General features: G+C 41.2%; 1 protein-coding gene across 1 annotated transcript in view; it reads right to left on the reverse strand.

The window, feature by feature from the left end:
- The window catches only part of si:cabz01090165.1 (uncharacterized protein LOC100333421 homolog), a 239,927-nt gene extending 233,055 nt beyond the window's left edge, over positions 1-6,872 (reverse strand). The window contains exon 1 of the mRNA XM_066685074.1: positions 6,178-6,872. The gene's annotated coding sequence lies outside the window, so the exon portion shown is untranslated. The remainder of the gene's footprint in view (positions 1-6,177) is intronic.
- Positions 6,873-18,379: the final 11,507 nt, after the last annotated feature.

The following is an 18,379-nucleotide window of genomic DNA, read 5'->3' on the forward strand; positions in this document are numbered from 1 at the left end:
CAGGTTCCTGTCAAAACAGACATTAAAAGCAATTTGGGGGATTTTATTCTAAAACAGTTCAAGGATGTTTCCTTGCCATTTGGTGCCTCTCTGGTCTGTCTGCATGTTGGAAAAAAAAAAACTCCAGTGTTTGTATGCAGCCCTGGCTCGGTAAACACTCAACACTCACTACTCTGTCTTGAGTGCTCACTTCTGGAGGACACCGTCCTTTAAAACTCGCCCTTCTAAAACATCATAAAGACAAAAGATCACTTAAGACTTCATATTTAAAAATGATTTACCATCACGTGAGAGGTACTGCCCCGGTAAAAAGCTCCTAAATCATCTGCAAAGCTCCGTAATCACTCGTTCACCACGTCACAGTAACCAACGTTTCGATCCTGACGTAAAGTCATCGTGAATTCAAATCCTGTGGTGTTCTTCTTACTTTCCGTGGTTGGGTGGACAAATGTATGGAACGCCAAAAGGGTCAAAACTGGCATCTAAAAGAAGCATTTACGTTTTAAAATGTCGAAAAATACAGGGTTTTTCCGGTGTGGCGCCATTAATTACGCCGTAGATGTATAAATACCGCTGTTTTTACGCCGTTAAAATACCACCGTAAAAAACGTCATTTTGAACCTCCAGGACGCCGTATTTAAGCCGATCCAAAGCCAAACTAATGGCGTTAAAAGCGCCATAAGATAATAAGCTCCACTCGCCGGTTCTGAAAGCCAATCCATTTGAACTCCATTTGTCCAATCACTGACTGAGAAGATCAGACCAACTCAGATCACTACAGAGGTCGTTCATCTGCTCATAAACATTGTCTGGATGGAGTTTATTATACCAAAATGCAAAAAAATTACATTTAAAATTTATCTTATCAATAACTTGTGTTTTAGTATAGTATTTAAGATTAAAAAAAATATAGAATATACTGCTGCCTGATTGCAGAAGAATGCATTTCAATTTTTTTCCTCAGGTAACTACACAATATTATACAAATAAAAGTCCTTCTGCAAAACTCCAAAAATTATATTCGCCTACATCTTTGGATTAAAATATATAAGAACTGATATCACTCTGGCTAAAAGTGTCTGGTAAGCAAACTATACTATAGTAAGTAAAATATACTTTTTTTTTATAACCAGCTTCTAATATACATTTTGACAAACTACTATGTTTTGGTGGGTGGGTATTTCATTTGCCATAGAGTTATACTGTGATAGTTCAGGACTATTTTGTTTCACAGCCAGGGTTATGGTTTTTGTCTGGGCATCAAATTATAGAGAGTAGAGGGTCTTGCTACAAAGAGAATGATTGCAAGCCATCCAGGCCTTGAGGCAGTGCAGCAACCTCTCACTGGACACCTCTGGAGTGACCTCCCATGAACACCAGGATTCTTCAATATTTATTTATGGCATACTCACGAAGATGGACATTATGAACAGCAGGACCTCACCCTGGGGTTCTCTGTCACTTGTTTGAGGTTTCTGCAGCATGACCTTGTGCTTGTGTTAGCCATGGCATTGAATTTCTTTCATGTGTAAACTATCTGGGTCTGAGATCTGGTGAAGCATGTTATAAAAAGCATTACTTTTGTGTGCATTTCCCCACCGAGTTCTAGATGTGGAAATCCTACAAAACCTCAGACTGTGAAATAAAATCGTTCGGTCAGTTTCTTTGTTTTGTGGTCTGAAAAGTCGTTCAGATTTTGTGCTGTGTATTAGCTGATGTAAACAGCAGACACTTCAACATTGTCCAACCTCCATGTGTGAGTATTTCCAATCACAGCGCTGGCCTCACATTTATATAAAACAGAGCAAAACAAGGGCAACGATTGCAAAGAATAGTTGTATTTTGATAAAATATTTAAAATGAGTATAGAGAACAAACGGAAAAAGACTGAAAAACAGCACACCTGCTCCTAGCTTCTCCTGGGTGCCTTATGCTTTGATTAAACAGAGGCTCATTCTCATGTAAAGGAATAAGTGCAGAAACTGTTCTGAACAGGGCTGTTAAGTCAGGGGAGAAATGTGCTTGTGCTGTTTTGACCAAAGCAAGTCACTGACATTTCATTAAGAACCTATTGTATAACCCTATGGGAAAAAGGGTATAATATGTCCCCTTGCCATTCACATGTGAGGGACCCATTCTATGGACCATAATCTACTTCAATATGTGACTAACTAGTTTAAAGTAGTGACTTTGCTAATGGTATCTGCGCTTAATAAACAAACTCAAACCATAATCACATTCATAACTAAATACGGTTGGCTATTTTTGGTGGTAAAAAGATTTATCCTCCTCCTGAGCTGTGTAAAATGTCTTCAGGAGAGCTCTGAGTTTTTCTCCCAAACGAAATGTGTATGTGGTATTTGGCCGCTGTCAAAAACTGAAGCTCTGAAGCTGAAGCTTAGCCCAAAACCCAATTTCAAATGATTGATTTCTCTCACTTTCTGCTTACGAGGTTTTATGTGTTTCTTAAGGCACATGGTGCCGTTTCACCCCTGAATTTCTCAACGCCCATTAACCTGTGGTCATTTATTTGGGAAATGATTCTGATTGGTCCGTGATGTGATTGGAAACTACTCTTTCCTAAAAAGCCAATAATCAAATACCATTAATATGATCTACTGACTGTAGCATTTGACTCCTACAGCCATTTCTAATTATTCCCATTGTTCAGTTTGTTCCCATTTTCCATGAATGACTTTGAGTTCATTGTTTGTAAAAAAAAGCACTATTTTTTATTATAATTGATTACTTTAGTATATATTGGAAAAAAATAATATTATTCTGCAGCATTGCTCTGAGGTGTTCACTTTGATGTATTTATTTTTTAAATGTGCAAAATGTGCAGCTCGATGGAAGATATGGGTCAAAAACCTTACATTGCTGTGAGCATTTGAAGGTATTCAGCCACATGGGGCCTATTGAGCTCCAGTACTGATTTCTCAGGGTTAGTTCTGCATCACAAACTCTAACACATAAGTATCCACCCAAAACGTTGGTTGTTTTTACACTTCTCTAACTGATAATTGTCATCATATATTGCATTGTGCTTTTGTATTATTATTATACATCTGCGTTCAAAATAGGTGCATCTTACAACTGTGGAGTTCATTAAATATACATGATACGGCTTGTATACACAAAGCTCTGAACATATAGTGTGTAAGGTATGTTGTGAGAAACTGAAGTGTGGGTTTGTATACGGACCCCTAGGGTTTAAGGGTTTAAGAATATATTTCCTCCTATGAAGCTGCTATTTGGTAAATGCTAGGTTTTGTTATGACAGTGACAATATATCATCAGCTCTCAGCAGGACGAGGCCAGGGCGGCTGCGTAACCGTCTGCGCCGGGCCGACACGCTGGAGCGGATGCTGTGGCGTTGTCGGGAGACAGTGGGAGATTGTGCTGGCGACTGTGCCTCGTGGTCACCACATGCTCAGTAATTGACTCCCACTTTCTAATTCCCTGTGTGCTGTCTGAAGGGATGGGTCATACTGAGAGAGAGAGAGAGAGAGAGAGAGAGAGAGAGAGAGAGAGAGAGAGAGAGAGAGAGGCTGGAAAGGGAGATATGGAGAAGGGGAAAATCAAAAAAGTGAGAGAAGGAGAGTGAAACAGAAATGGGAGAGAGAGAAAGAGAGCTCACTGAGAGAGAAGAAAGAGCCAGAGAGAAAGAGAAATCAGGAAAACAGAGAGAGAGTCAGAGAGTGAGAGAACAACAGAACAATACAACAATACACAAAGAGAGATACACAGACACACAGAGAGAAATCTGGAAAAAAAATAGAAAAAGAATAATATAGAAAGAAAATGAAAAAAACAGAAATAAGAAGAATGAAATACTACACACAAACACACAGAGAGAGAGAGAGAGAGAGAGAGAGAGAGAGAGAGAGAGAGAGAGAGAGAGAGAGAGAGAGAAAGAAAGAAAGAAAGAAAGAAAGAAAGAAAGAAAGATGCTGAAAGCTCAAAAACTCATTATAGGGGCAAAAAGAGTGGTAAATCTAAGGGCTTCTTCAAATATGCTACCTCCAGCACAAACCCCAAAAATGTTCTGCTTTAAGGCACACAGACACACACAGACAGACAGAGAGATAGAGAGAGAGAGAGAGAGAGAGAGAGAGAGAGAGAGAGAGAGAGAGAGCAGTAAAACCCAACTGGCTGTGGACATCTGAAATGAAGTGAACTAGTTAAGTCTCTGAGACACAGACACAGCTGTGTACAGCATCTTTCCACTGCACACATAGCACCTGAAGCTAGAGCTGGGCTCTTTCCCCCTGGTCATTGATGCAGTGCTGAAAGTGTCTGCTCAGTACTCGTGGTAAAGGGTCCTCCAGGGTGCTCACCTCTGACTTTGGCAACATTTGGAGCTAAAGCCAACTCAGTTGAAGAACTCTTACCTGTCCAGGTGAGGATAAGGTCCCCAGACTGTCAGCTGGACTGGTGTCTGTTATTACTTTGCACTGTATACATCATGTGACTCAAAAGTCCTGAATGGCATAGTATTTCATTTCAAATCAGCACTACTGAGACCGATACAACTGCTTACACCCAGCTAACTATGACCATCAGACACAGCAGTTCAGTTAAACCATTCATTAGGGTTATTACGACTAGCACCAGTAGATGTTCCCATTTTCGTCATCACTCCTTTCTGAATGTTCAATTTGACACAGACACATACGGGTGTGGCACTAATCTACCCAGTCCACACTTGAAGGAATCCAAACCACTCAAGCACAAAGACACAGATCCCTAATGTGTTACACTCCATGCTGTGCCCTAACAAATGTAGCCTCCCTTTGCTTTTTCTCCATGTGCCAGTCTGTCAATATTTGGCAACCCATCCCACTATTGAGCGTCTCAGTAGAGAGGCCGTCATGCTCCTGACAACACAGCTAATTGCTGGCTGTTTGCAGCACGGGCGTATATGTAAAAGGCTGTCAGATTTCCACCGGATATGACCTTCAATGTGTCATCATAGTCCCTTAATCGTGTGCAGTAGAATCCAGATTTTCGTATTGAATTCAGAATATCGGCTGCCACGAGAGAGAGGTTTATTTAGCGTCGAAGCACTGAGCGAAATATAATTTAATCATTAACTCATATTTCCTAATGTGTCTAGTGCTGTCCACTTTAAATTGAATTGCTGGGCTTTTTTATTTCATGCTGAAGGCCACATGAGATCTCCTCCCTGTGCCTACATACAACATACAGAGAGAGAGAGAGAGAGAGAGAGAGAGAGAGAGAGAGAGAGAGAGAGAGAGAGAGAGAGGGCTTACAAGGCAATAAAAGAGATTAATACAGAGATGGTGTATCCCTACATTAAAATGATCTATGTCCTATAGGTAGAGCATTTATTAATGCCAGCAGCCAGCAGTAATGTATTACCATTCACCTGCTCAATATATATCCCACTATCAGCAGCAGCACTTCTTAAGTAATACCTTGGGGGGGCAAACGGCAAAAGTGGAACAAAATCCCTAGGAGGTCCAAGCAGCTACTTTCTGAACAAGAACACGCACCCCAAGAAGAGAGAGAGAGACAGAGAGACACATAGAGACACACACACACACAGAGAGAGAGAGAGAGAGAGAGAGAGAGAGAGAGAGAGAGAGAGGATTGGGAGCTGTCCATGGTGCTGAATCCCATTACTTACTGAGGCAGTGCTGAAACAGCGCCCAATCATCTTGAAATACAAGTCCAGCGCGTAATAAAACGTTAAACAGGGCATTGGTTATGGTCAGTGCAGTCAAGACTGCAGGCAAACGGCTCTGTCATCGTTTCTTCAGTCACGTCCCTTCGTTAATCCGCGCGATTTCCACAGATATTTCATGATAGTGTGTGTGTGTGTGTGCGCGCGCCTACTAACACCCAGTACATCTGAGCTCAGACAGTGTCAGACCAAACGGACATTTCCAGCTCCGCTCGTGGCTAAGAGCGTGTAACTGAACTGTACCGCCGCTAAAAAGAAAAAAGAGGGTGTCAGTGATAAGAATAAGTCGCAAAATTATTCGCACATGCACGCGCGCGCACCCACCCATTGGCACGAGCCACGAAGACACACTCATACACACACACACACACACCTGGGGATGCTGACAAGTGCATCATCTGGCATGCAGAACTAGCAAATGATGACAAAACAGGAACACGGAAAAAAAACCGCAACCGTTTTCTTACCTTGCTTTGCGTTTTCTTAGCGTTTCCCCTACGTTTCCACGATGTTCGAGGTTTTTGTGGTAACTTTCCTCTTGTTCAGCTAGTTCCCGTCCCAACACACACACACACACGCACACACACACAGACACACACGCACGCACACACACCGTGTAGCAGATTCACCAGCCCCAAGTCTGCCACTTATACACACACACTCACACGCACCCGAAATCACTCTCACGCGCACACGCACACACAAAGACGCGCACGAGCAAGCGACGTCTGTCAAAAAAAAAATATATGTGAAGGAAAAAGTGTGTTGCTGAAGTGAGCACGAGCTAAGCTAGCTCTGAGTCATTGCTGAAGGCTGAACGGCTCTCAAACACTCACACACACATGCACGCGCACACACACAGACACACTCACACCCTCTTCCACAATCTCACACGCTCACAGCCCCGCGCGCACCCGCACGACGCCCTTGACGAGAATCCACAGCATCAGACGGAGGAAAGCTCCTAGACGACGCGGTCCGGAGCACACACATCCGCGCACGTGCGCCGCTCAGCCGCACGGAACCAGACGGAGTCCAGTGGTCGCATGTCCACGCGCCTTCACGTGCGCCCGAAATAACCTCCAGAGCAGGGGCGCAGACCGGGCTCGCGCTGAACAGACAGTCCGCAGTGATTCCGCTGTGAGGGCGCGGAACACGCTAAAAAACACACACACACACCCACGGTTCCTCTGCGGGGCTGCAGCGCTTCTGCTCCAGGTTCAGAATCCAGAAAACCCCGCCCTCCCTCGCCGGGATTGGATGGTAGTTTTGGCACCTCCTACGCTAGCATTGGCTAGGAGTTTGCTGCCTACCCACGCCAGGATTGGCTGGTAGTTTCTCACCTGCTGCGCTACGATTGGCTGGTGCTTCAACTCCAGACCTCCAAAAAGTTAGAGATATACATTAAAGGTGTATAACACTAGGACGTATTCGTTCATTTAAACTATAGCTTTAAAATCATTGTGATGCTCCACTGACCTGGGAGAACAGAGCCTCTGCCGCTGCAACTCCAGGCTCAGCACTGCAGAAACTACACTCCAAATGTGACTTTTGGAGACGGACCGGAAACCACCCCATTCCCTTGCTTTCAGGAAAGTGTTGTAAAACAAAATACACTCTGCAACTGTAGGGGGAGCCCAGGAGCAAAAAATTCAAATCTTACCTAGTGTTACTTTTAGTAGAAAGCTTGGGTGAGCAGGTGTCGACGAGCATTTGTCTTTTCTATATGATGCTACTCTGCCCTTGGGAAGGCTAGGTGATTTTATAATGACTGAGATAGCAATAACACTGACAGAAAAGCCATAACAACACACATTTAGAACACCTTGTGTTGCTCAAATCCCACCTTAATATTGGGAAACTAATTGACGAAAAACAGTGCTTATAATTACTCAGTATCTTTTTTAAATGCACTATTCCATGCATAAACAGAAATGTAAACCTGCTCAGTTCACTGATGTTTTAAAAGGAGAACAGTACAGAAAGTACAGTGATTATAGGCTTTATTTAGTGCGGATAAATTAGGATGTAGCATGAGTTTGACAGACAGCAGGGCATTATGTGAGCAGTGTCTGGGAAAGTCTATGCTCAGTATAAGACTGTCAGCAGACATTGTCAGCATGAATAATCCATCCACAGTTCCACACAGTGATATTACAGAAGGGTTAGAGTGCATACACCCCTCATTACAACAATAAGTATTCATTTTGTTGCTGTCCAAAGAAAAATATGCATGTCCATTTTGGTCTATTTTTAGTTTATTACATCATCTGAAATCAGCAGCTGTCCTTCACACTGTGTGTAAATGTCATCAGGAATGGACCAATGGAAATGCTCTAAAATGACTTGAAATGAAATATTTTTAACAATGACTTTTTCAATTTCCTATAAATATTGGACATACTTTAAAATATTATTTTGAATATTATTTGTTCATTCATTGTCTGGAAGTGCGTATCCATTTCAAGTTGCGGTGGGTCTGGAGTCTACCCGGAATCACTCTTTTTTTTTAGCAGCAATACGGTTCAGTTACACACTCTTTGCCACGAGCGGAGCTGGAAATGTCAGTTTGGTCTGACACTGTCTGAGCTCAGATGTACTGGGTGTTAGTATGCACACACACACACACACACACACACACACACACACACACACACACACACACACACACACACACACACATATATATATATATATATATAAATGTTGGTGCAGCAGGTTGTGTCACAGTCACAGCTCCAGGGATCTAGGGGTTGGGAGTTCGAGTCCAGCTCCGGGTGACTGTCTGTGAGGAGTTCGGTGTGTTTCCTCCCACGGTGTGAGTGCATGTGTGACCCTGTGATTCCTGCCTTGCGCCCAGTGATTCCGTGTAGGCTCCAGACCCACCATGACCCTGAACTGGATAAGCGGTTACAGATGATAAATACATTTATTTATTTTATTTTTTTTCTTTTGGCCTCCGCTTCCTGAAAATAGAACAGATTATTAGAGGAAGATATTTCATCACAACTGTCTGTCTAAATTATTTCTCTGTTTTTGTCTAAAGTTTAATAAAGTCTTTTTCCTTTTCTGAAATTATGAGTGATCAGCAAGAGATGTGTCCAGGCCTCAGTGAAGCCAAGACCAAATTCCACCCTTCGTAGGGCACAATAACAGTCATAAAATAAAGGTTTGTGCACTTACATTGTGTGTTTTTGTCAAAAATGTTTTTTGGTCTGATATATGGTCCACATTTCCCTGTCACATTAGTGTCTCATTACTGTCTGAGTGCAGTATTATTAGTTTAATTATCTGTGAGGTGCACTATGTAGGGAGTGTGGTGCGTGTGGGAGTATGTAGGATGCAGACAGAGTAGTAAATAAAAGTAATAAACCCATGGATGTGATGTCACTGAACTGTTTGTGTGATTTTGTAAAAGAATAATAATATTTTGAGCCCTGAGAGAGAGAGAGAGAGAGAGAGAGAGAGAGAGAGAGAGAGAGAGAGAGAGAGACTGAGAAATTGAGAGATATGGGAACATTGCTTCAAAGTGTAAAATGATGCTGAAGATGTTGCTAGAATGAAAGAGTGCAGCATGGGAGGTCTAAATTTCATGTGGGATTCTAAGAGAGTAGGAGAGAGGAGGCTGAAACTCAGAATAATGCCAAACCTTTTGATTCAGGAAGAGCAGGAAATCTGAGAGGCAGCTAAGAGTAACAAAACAAGAAGCAGGAGAGAGTAGTGAAATATATATATATATATATATATATATATATATATATATATAATTTTTACAGAAGTATGCTTCTGGTGAACTCATGGTCTTATATATATATATATATATATATATATATATATATATATATATATATATATATATATATATATATATATATATATATATATATATATATATATATATATATATCACAGCAGGTAGTGTCTCAGTGTCCGTGTGAGTTTCCTCCGGATGTCCTGGTTTCCTCCTACAATCCAAAAACAAACGTTGGTAGAAGGACTGGCTACTCAAAAGTGTCCACAGGTGTGAATGTGTATGTGTCGCACTGTGAAGAGCTGGCGACCCCTTCAGGGTGTGTTCCTGCCTTGTACCCAATAATTCCGGGTGGACTCCAGATCCACCGCAACTCTGAACTGGACAGACAATGAATAAATGAATGATTATTGTTTTAACATTAAACTTATTCTCAAACTAAACACACTACAGGATGCTGTAGAATTAAATTATACACTATGTCCAATGTATTACTCTTAAAACTTAATGAAATATTATTTACCTTTGATTAAAGCAAGACTTCATTTCATTGTGATATTTTTGGTAGTTAAAAATTAAAATGTTTCATATTCATTCTGATGCTTCACTGACCTGTAATCTGAAAACAGCCTCTGTTGTTGCTATTCTGGCTTCAGCATAGCAGAACCTGCACTATGGAACTCCCCTTCCCTTCCCTTTTAGTACAGTGAGGTAGAAATGAATTACACTAGGGGGAGGTCCAGAATAAAAAAAAAATAATAATATTTACAAAGTATTCCTTTAATAAAAATGACAGTGAAAACGTACACGAACAAGAGCGTTCAAGCAATCTTTTTTGTACAGTAATTTATTTTTAATTAATTTAATTGTAACTTATTTGTTGCTGTTATGTGTTTCCCTTCATGTGGTGCCCCTTGCTGAGCTGTCGTTGGCTAGAAAGGTCTCATTTCCTGCGCTACGATTGGCCAGTAGTTCAAATGCACGCACGGGTGAGTATCAGCTATTAGCCAATAGTCAAGCAGAAGTGTGACACAAAAACAATCATAGAGCAGAAAGGAAACTCTACCGGCCAATCGCAGCGCAGGGGGCGGAGCCTAAGCTCTGCCCAGCGACAGTGTGGAGGGAGCTGTGCGGCTCACTGTGTCAGTGAAACCGGTTTCATTTCGAAACGCTCATTCAGGCGCAGAAATTCTATAAGTGCAAACCATAAACGAGCTTCAGCTGAGGCTCCAAACTTGGATATTTACAGAAAGAGCGAGCAAGAGAGATGGGGGGAGAGAGAGAGAGAGAGATGCACATTCACTGCCACTTTATCTTCCATATATAAAAGCTTAGTTTATGTCTGAACATGTTCATGAGTAAACTGTTTAACCAGTATATTCTAGTATCAGCTAGCACCAGAGTACTGTGGCCTACGGTCACAAACTCATTAAAAACTTCATTGTGCCCACATCTGAGAGAGAGAGAGAGAGAGAGAGAGAGAGAGAGAGAGAGAGAGAGAGAGAGAGAGGCTGGAAAGGGAGATATGGAGAAGGGTAAAGACAAAAAAGTGAGAGAAGGAGAGTGAAAAAGAGATGGGAGAGAGAGAAAGAGAGAAGGGGATGGCTCACTGTGTGTAAAGTGTGCATGTGTGTGTGTGTGTATGTGTGTGTGTGCATGTGTTAGGAGAGGTGGTGTTCTTGAATTTAAATTAGTGCCAATACAGTGCGTGAATGGAATGGATCCTTGTTTTTTTTGTTTTTTTCTTTCTTTTTTAAACGTGACTCGCATCCTTATCCCTGTCTTTGGAGTGAGGCAAATTGGAAGTTAGACTGTCAGGCACAAATTAACAAAAAAATAAATCAATAAATAAATAAAAAAATCATAAATATCTACAGAAAAGACAGTGTCTATAACTTGTCAACATTTTCACCTGAAATCTACATGTACATTATTTTCATCCTAGTGCTGCCACAGATGGTTTACCAGCCTAAGAAAGGAAAATGATTTTATTTTTTTCAGTGTACAGCATAACTTTGAATAATAGAAGGCGTGAGTTCATCCAAATGTCCTTATTTTAGACATCCATTAAGTCACTGAAGGAACATGGTGTGAGAAACTCTCTAAAAGATTAGAGAGAGCCATTTTGGTTCTGTAAAGAACTATTCAACTACATCAACTATTTCCACTTTATATTCTTGTATATTCCAATAAACAAAGTTATTTCTATTGATTCAGGTTTGCACCAGTTTAGTACAACGGGAACAAAACCAACAACAACAACACAAGAGTAACCTAGGTTTCTTTTCATTTAATTCAAAAAGAGCAGTGTGTAGAATACAGTTGGTTCTACTGTTATATAGCCTCCTTAAGATGGTCAAATGCTTCCAAACACTTGCTTGTCCAAATATTCTACTTAAAGCAACACTAGGTAAGATTTGGCACTGTTCTGAATTCATGGGGGGTTGTTTCTTACCCTCCTCCAAAAGACGGCTTGTTTTTACCTCCCTTTACCCACCTTTACACCCCTAACTGACAGCTTAACATGCTTGGATAAGAACTCTATTGGGATAGTTATGTTATCTTTATAGCATCTAACTAGCAGTGAACAGAAGCTGGCTTTGGATACTGTACAACCATTTTGGCTAACAGCTGAGTGCTGGAAAAGGGAGGACCAGCCTTTCCACACAGAGAGAGAGACTCTTGGGCTCGTGGCCTCAGATGGTGAGGCTTCATCAATGTTGAACTTGCAGTCTCCTGGTAATAGGGAGAAGAGTTAAACAGTTGGGCCACTCTGACTCACCACTCGAAATAAACCCGATGATTGATTTGTGCAGAATATTGTGCATATTATTTCAAACAATTCTATCGAATTTCTCTTTAACAGATTAATTAAAACTAGAGCTTGTAATGGAGAGTGTGAAATGATTTTCAAAACTATAGCATCTCTGGGCTTTTTGTGGTAGCGTAAAATCAGAGCATGTTACAGACTGAACTGCTGATAAAAGCCTCGCAATTCACCAATGGGCAAACATGCCTAACTGAATCTCGCCATCTGTTGAGGACAAGGAATAATCTGGGATTTAGGGCTGAAGAAGTGGGCAGTGGTACAATGGCCTACGTTGAGGAAATATTAAATGTTTTATATATATATTTGTATTTTTTGAGCCCATCTCGGAAAGGAGGGTTGCCAACTCTGTTCAGTAGAACTCTCACAAACTCTCCAGGGAGCCACACCGGGATCCAAAAATCGCCTGTGAAAAAAAGTCTTTGTTAAAAAACAGTGGAAGTGTGAGCTAGAGCTCTTGGGACACTGTACTGAACGCCAGTGCTAACAGAAACAGGCCACTTGACTTCATTAACAGGTTTAATGCAGAACGTGGTTAATCCAAGCCTATAAGCACTTTTGCTTTCAGTTAATGATTTGTGTATCGCAGGCAAACATCAGGGAAAATCTATTTATTGATATAATCTGCTGAGGAAATGTAAACTGGCTCCTTTACACGCTGGAAACTGCATTCACATTTGTTGTTACATGTATCATTTCCACAAAGATTAAACGCTTATCTATAATCTGAATGATCACTAAACACCTGCCTTGACTAAAGCTATTTTAGTGTTACACACACAAATGTTCAACTGTTAATGCCCATAGTAAATCATAAGTGATATGGGTTGCTGGGCAGCAGCCACACATGGGCTTCTGGTCACAGACTCAATGCCAAACATTAGTTAAAGGGGTGTTAGTCCTCCTAGCACTGGTCTCTTTGACTGCATTCACCGGAGTGATGGAGCACCATTCCGTCTCTATAGGGGGAGCTTGAGTAGATTTTCTGATCCAGAACTAATCATGCAGCATCACCTGGTCTTATTAACGCCATAAAGTTCTCACAGAAATGCTTCAAAATCTAGTGTAAAGCTACCTCAGAAGATAAAGGGGACAACAAACAATTAACACCCCTGATCTTAGAAGACATTTGGGATGACCACAATCATCTGGTCATAAATTACACCTTGACATAATAAACAGAGTTTTTCCAGCCTCGGTGACTGTACGCTCTTCACGCTTTTGGTGCTTTGCACTGCTTTGACCTGACCCAGCTCATGAAGCATTTGATAATGAGTTCTATCAGGTGCACTGGAGTATGGAAAAGACAAATATTTGTGGAGCCCAAGCCCCCAGGACTGAGACCCTCTGATTCAAACAGCTGCTGCTGTGCCCTTGAACAAAGAACCTGAGTGCCCTTCATACTAAATCTACTTGCTATTTGGGAACCTAGAAATTTCAGCTCATACACCCAGACTTCCCCATTACATCATACACTAATATAACACCATTCAAAAATATCCAGACTGCTCCGCTGCTCTGCTGTAAAGGTTAACAAATTAAAATGTCAAATTTCTCACCGGCAGAAAGACCCCTCATTATCAAAATCTCGTTCCAACAGCTTCCAGAACTTGGACATTACCCTCAGACATTACTCTCGGTTTTTTTGCAATAGTGAAAAAAGTATGACTTCTTCACCAAGTGAAATATATATTTTAATATATTCCCTTGATTTGAATTTCTGAATACCCCCAAGGGTAAACCGCTCTATGCATTTTTAAACAGTTTTTGTCTCTTTTGGGCAAACTGTCTCTTCTAAAACTGTATGTCAGTTAAACTATGGCACATAGGGCTTATGAACCCAAAACATTGCCCTCTGGTATTATTGCCATCTATGGTAAACAAGCTGTGAAAATTTGTGATAAAACCAAGCTTTCAGTGAGGTTTTATTTGGTTTTTGAAAGTATTAAATTAGTCTCTTTTTCAGATCAATGTAAACTGGCAAACAATACCCTTAGTTTGTCTTAAGAACAAATAAATGAACATTGTCTAATGACTGAAAGATGCCATGTTTCACTTGGGTATAAAATAAAGTGACATCCAGGTCAAATTCTCTTGATCCCATGCTGAAATTTACATTGATTTTATATGTCTTCATGTTTTACTACAAGTCCTGAATACAATACACTGGGTTGAAGTGGTATTGGGCTAATCAAACTGCACATCTTACCACTCAGTACTGACCATCACTGACCTATATTAACATACTAAATGAACACCCCCCTTCCACACTTACACATTCCAGAAAGTAAGAGCTTGAAATGTTTGCTCAAATGTGACAGACTCAAATTGCAAAGAGCATGCCTAGAATTAATTTCTTACATGTTTGGATGTCTCACATGTTTGTACTGGGACTACGGGTCAGAATTTAGATGAGCTTACTTCAGTTTTGGACGGAATTATAACGAGTTTGTTCATTTTTGGGTTCCAAACTAATAATGTGGTTAGGCTGGGTCAAATTCACACAGAATTATAATGAGCTCAGGTCTGCTTGGGACTCGACAGTGTTGTTTCGGTTTGATCGGATTCCAGAACTGACTGAATCTTGTGAGACTCAGATCAGATTCAGAGGCAAAATGTGAGACTGTGGTTTAGCTTGGGTCAAGCTTGGTCAGAACTGACAGGCCCAGGTCAGATTGGACTTGTGTGAGTGTGGTACCGGTTGGGTTGGGCTCAGTAAAACAAAAAATTGTGAGCTGTGTTCAGGTTTGGACCAAAGTCTAAAGTCTTATTAAAGCACTATAGCAGGTACTCCCTTAGCTGTCTTCAGTTTATATTATAATTAATATCATACCCTTGTCCCATGTGAAATTATATCACACTTAACATAATAAAAGTCCCTTTTCGAAGTGCAGAAGTGATAAAGAAAGTGTTACAGTAGCCGATGATGGGTAATTACAGCGTTCAGAGATATGGCTGACTAATCTTCTTCCCCTCACCACACTGGAGCTGAGGAGTTATCGGAGAGAGCAAAGGAGAGACACACAGGGCAGAGTCCTGTAACCTGACACCAGAGAGAGAGAGAGAGAGAGAGAGAGAGGGAGAGATAGTGGGAGATAAAGAGGGGAAATGTGGAAGAGAGAATGTATGAAAGAGTGTGTGTATGTGTGAAAGAGAGAAAGAGAGAGAACTGAAATGCAAGATAGATAAAGAATAAGGGAGATAGAAACAGAGAGATAATGAAAGTGTGCTGACACAGACAGAACACATCTCTTTCTCACATCTCATTCTTTACTTAAGAATATAAAACAGGGGCTTTTGAAGCAATCACTAAGTCTCTTCCTGACCACAGCGGCCCGATCTTAACGCTGACACCACACTTTCATTCTGTCGTCCTGCAAAACGCCTCAGTGTGTAATGAGAGGAATTCACTTTGCAGTGACTGATCCACTTTACCCAGGAATGGTGCCTAGAAGTTTTTTTTCTGAAGTGATGCCAGAGGAGAGCCACCTATGGTTCACTATAAAACCTTTCAATTGATACTTACTTAAAGCAATGCACTGCAAGAAAAGATATCTCCACGGTATCAGTCGGTCATATGATGTCTTTTGGGGTCTTTTTTGAGTCTAAAGCGCAGAAATTCATTCATTAATTGTCTGCAAGCTTTTATACACTTCAGAGTCCTACCTGGAATCACTGGGAGCAAGGCAGGAACCTAGAGGGGGTGCCAGTCCTTGGCAGGGTGACACACATTCACTCACACACTCACAACAAAACTCTGAATGACTTTGCTTGCTTTTCTGACATAACAGATGTTTTGGAAACCTGCTGAAATTCACTTTTATAAAAGTTCCCCATGCCAGTTCTGTGGCATCATTCCAGCAGAGCCTTTGGTCACCTTTGTATTTTTAAGAGCATTGCCTTAAGGACAGTGTAGCTGGACAGAGGTGGGGAACGGTCGAGTGAGGTGAATACACAGCGGGAGAAAATGGGAAAGTGAGCGAGTGAAGGCCTCTTAGCTGTGACAAGGCAGAGCACTGGAGATAAGAGGTGAGCCCAAGGTTAAACTGAGGTTAGCAGCAGGCCGGGCAAGTGCAGCTGTCACTATAAACTCTGAATATTTGTGCCCAGTGACTCTGCGAGGTTTGACAGATGGGGGGAAGAGCAAGGAGTTAATGGGGCCAGCAGCTGGGCGCTCCCTCTAAATGAGATGACCAGAGACTGAGGAGGTGCTGCTGCAGATGTTGATGCATGCTTTAAACGGGGTCTCCATGTTTCCATGGGTAAAAATGCTATTACACAGCTCACAGTAGGATTCAAGACCGTACACAGCCAGCAGTGGCATGCAGCCCTGTAAACGGTGCCATGGTGGACAGGATTCATTTTCAGAGGAGCCATCAGTGACAATGTCTTTCATCATGAGCACAAAATAATTTCCACAGGTAAAACACAGGGGTGTGTTTTCAGACAGGACTAGAATCACTGAGTACTGCTGAGTTTGTAAAGAAAGAGTTAATAACTCAACCTGATGGGAGTAAAGACTGAGGGGCTTGGGAAAATTTAACCCTGTGCAAATACGGCTTTAGTGCCTGCTTTCAGCTACTATTTTATACTAAAATATTTTGAATAGTTCATTTTTAATGATTTAAACCAGCTTTTGTTGGAATTGGATCACTGTTGTGCTAAGCATTTCTAAGCATTTGTGTATATCCAGAAAATAAATAAATATAATAAAAGATAAATACATAGATATTCAGATATATATGATGTCCACTGTAATCAATGTTCAAAGCTATATATTGCTATGAGTGAGAAAAATGGAACATCAGTTTTGCCACTGACCATCTTCTTACAACACGTAAACATAGGAGTAAATAGTGGGTTCACTTCTCAGTTGAGGGACCACACTCTAAACTCTATATACACAGTTAAGTCTTGAATTAAACTCCTGCACTGGAGGCAGTCTAGCACAGGAAGTGTGGTTAGAAATGTCAAACTCCATTGGCTCATAGCGAGAGGAGTGCACCTGGCATTTCAGAGGGAGCTCTTGTTCGGGCCTTGAAAGGTGAGATGAAACAGATCGGCTTCTTCACTCAGACAATAAAAGGTTAGCTTAAAAAAAAGGAGGGGGGGAAGGGGTGAAATGAGAGCATTGTTTTCTTTTCTTTTTTTTGTTCTACCATTTACCAGTGCCAGCAGAGCCCCTCCTGTAAAGTCAACTCAGCATAACATTTTCACATAGTCAGCCATTACAGCATGATAACATACTCTGCTTATTCTGCAAATACACAGGATGAAGGGCCATGCCTTAAAAAGCACTACATAATACTCTAAAGCCTCTCTTTCTCAAATGCCAGGACGCCATGTCTGTTTTCCATAATAGATCAGCTTGTTGGGACAACTTGTTAAACTTCCCGTGCTGGACTGAGGCGAAACCTGGCCGAAGTGTGGGTGCCTCTCTTTTGACACCTCATCCCCAGGTTCTTCTAACCTCAGCTCTTCTAAAAGCAAAAGCAAAATCAGCAAGCTAATGAATGACTGTTATCGGATAGATGTTTTTGTTACAAGTTCATGTCAGGTACTGGGAGACTAGGCATTCTTAAGCTAAATGATTCCAAGAATAAGCTTTTTGTTACAGCTTTACCACCATATGTTATCAATATTAAATATAAAAGACATTCAATCACTGGTCTTTTATGTTTCATTATTGGGAACCTTTGGAAAATCCAGAATTGACTGAATTCACTTAAAAAAACAACAAAAAAAACTTAATTTTCAGAAATGTCCTGTTCAATCAAGCAATATAATAACCCTATAATGACTCTTCTGATGGAAGCCCCACTCATATGACTAGAATCCCAATCTGATCCCATATAAGAGTCTATGCCTCACTATGTGCAAGTTCTGGCAGGTTTCTGAAGCTGGCCCTTCTTCACTTCTGCCTCTTCACTGAAGCCGTCAGCACTTTCCTGCCCCTCTGGGCTTCCTCAAAGCGAGCCAGGTAGGCTTAAACCCACGAGCTCTGCATCAGTGCTCAAATGTGACCTTAATGATATTTCCCTCTTTTCCCGCTCCAAGCTGAGGGCAAACAAAAATGTCAGGTAACAGTCGC

This window comes from Hoplias malabaricus, chromosome 11 (assembly GCF_029633855.1).
Source record: "Hoplias malabaricus isolate fHopMal1 chromosome 11, fHopMal1.hap1, whole genome shotgun sequence".
Taxonomy (NCBI): Eukaryota; Metazoa; Chordata; class Actinopteri; order Characiformes; family Erythrinidae; genus Hoplias; species Hoplias malabaricus.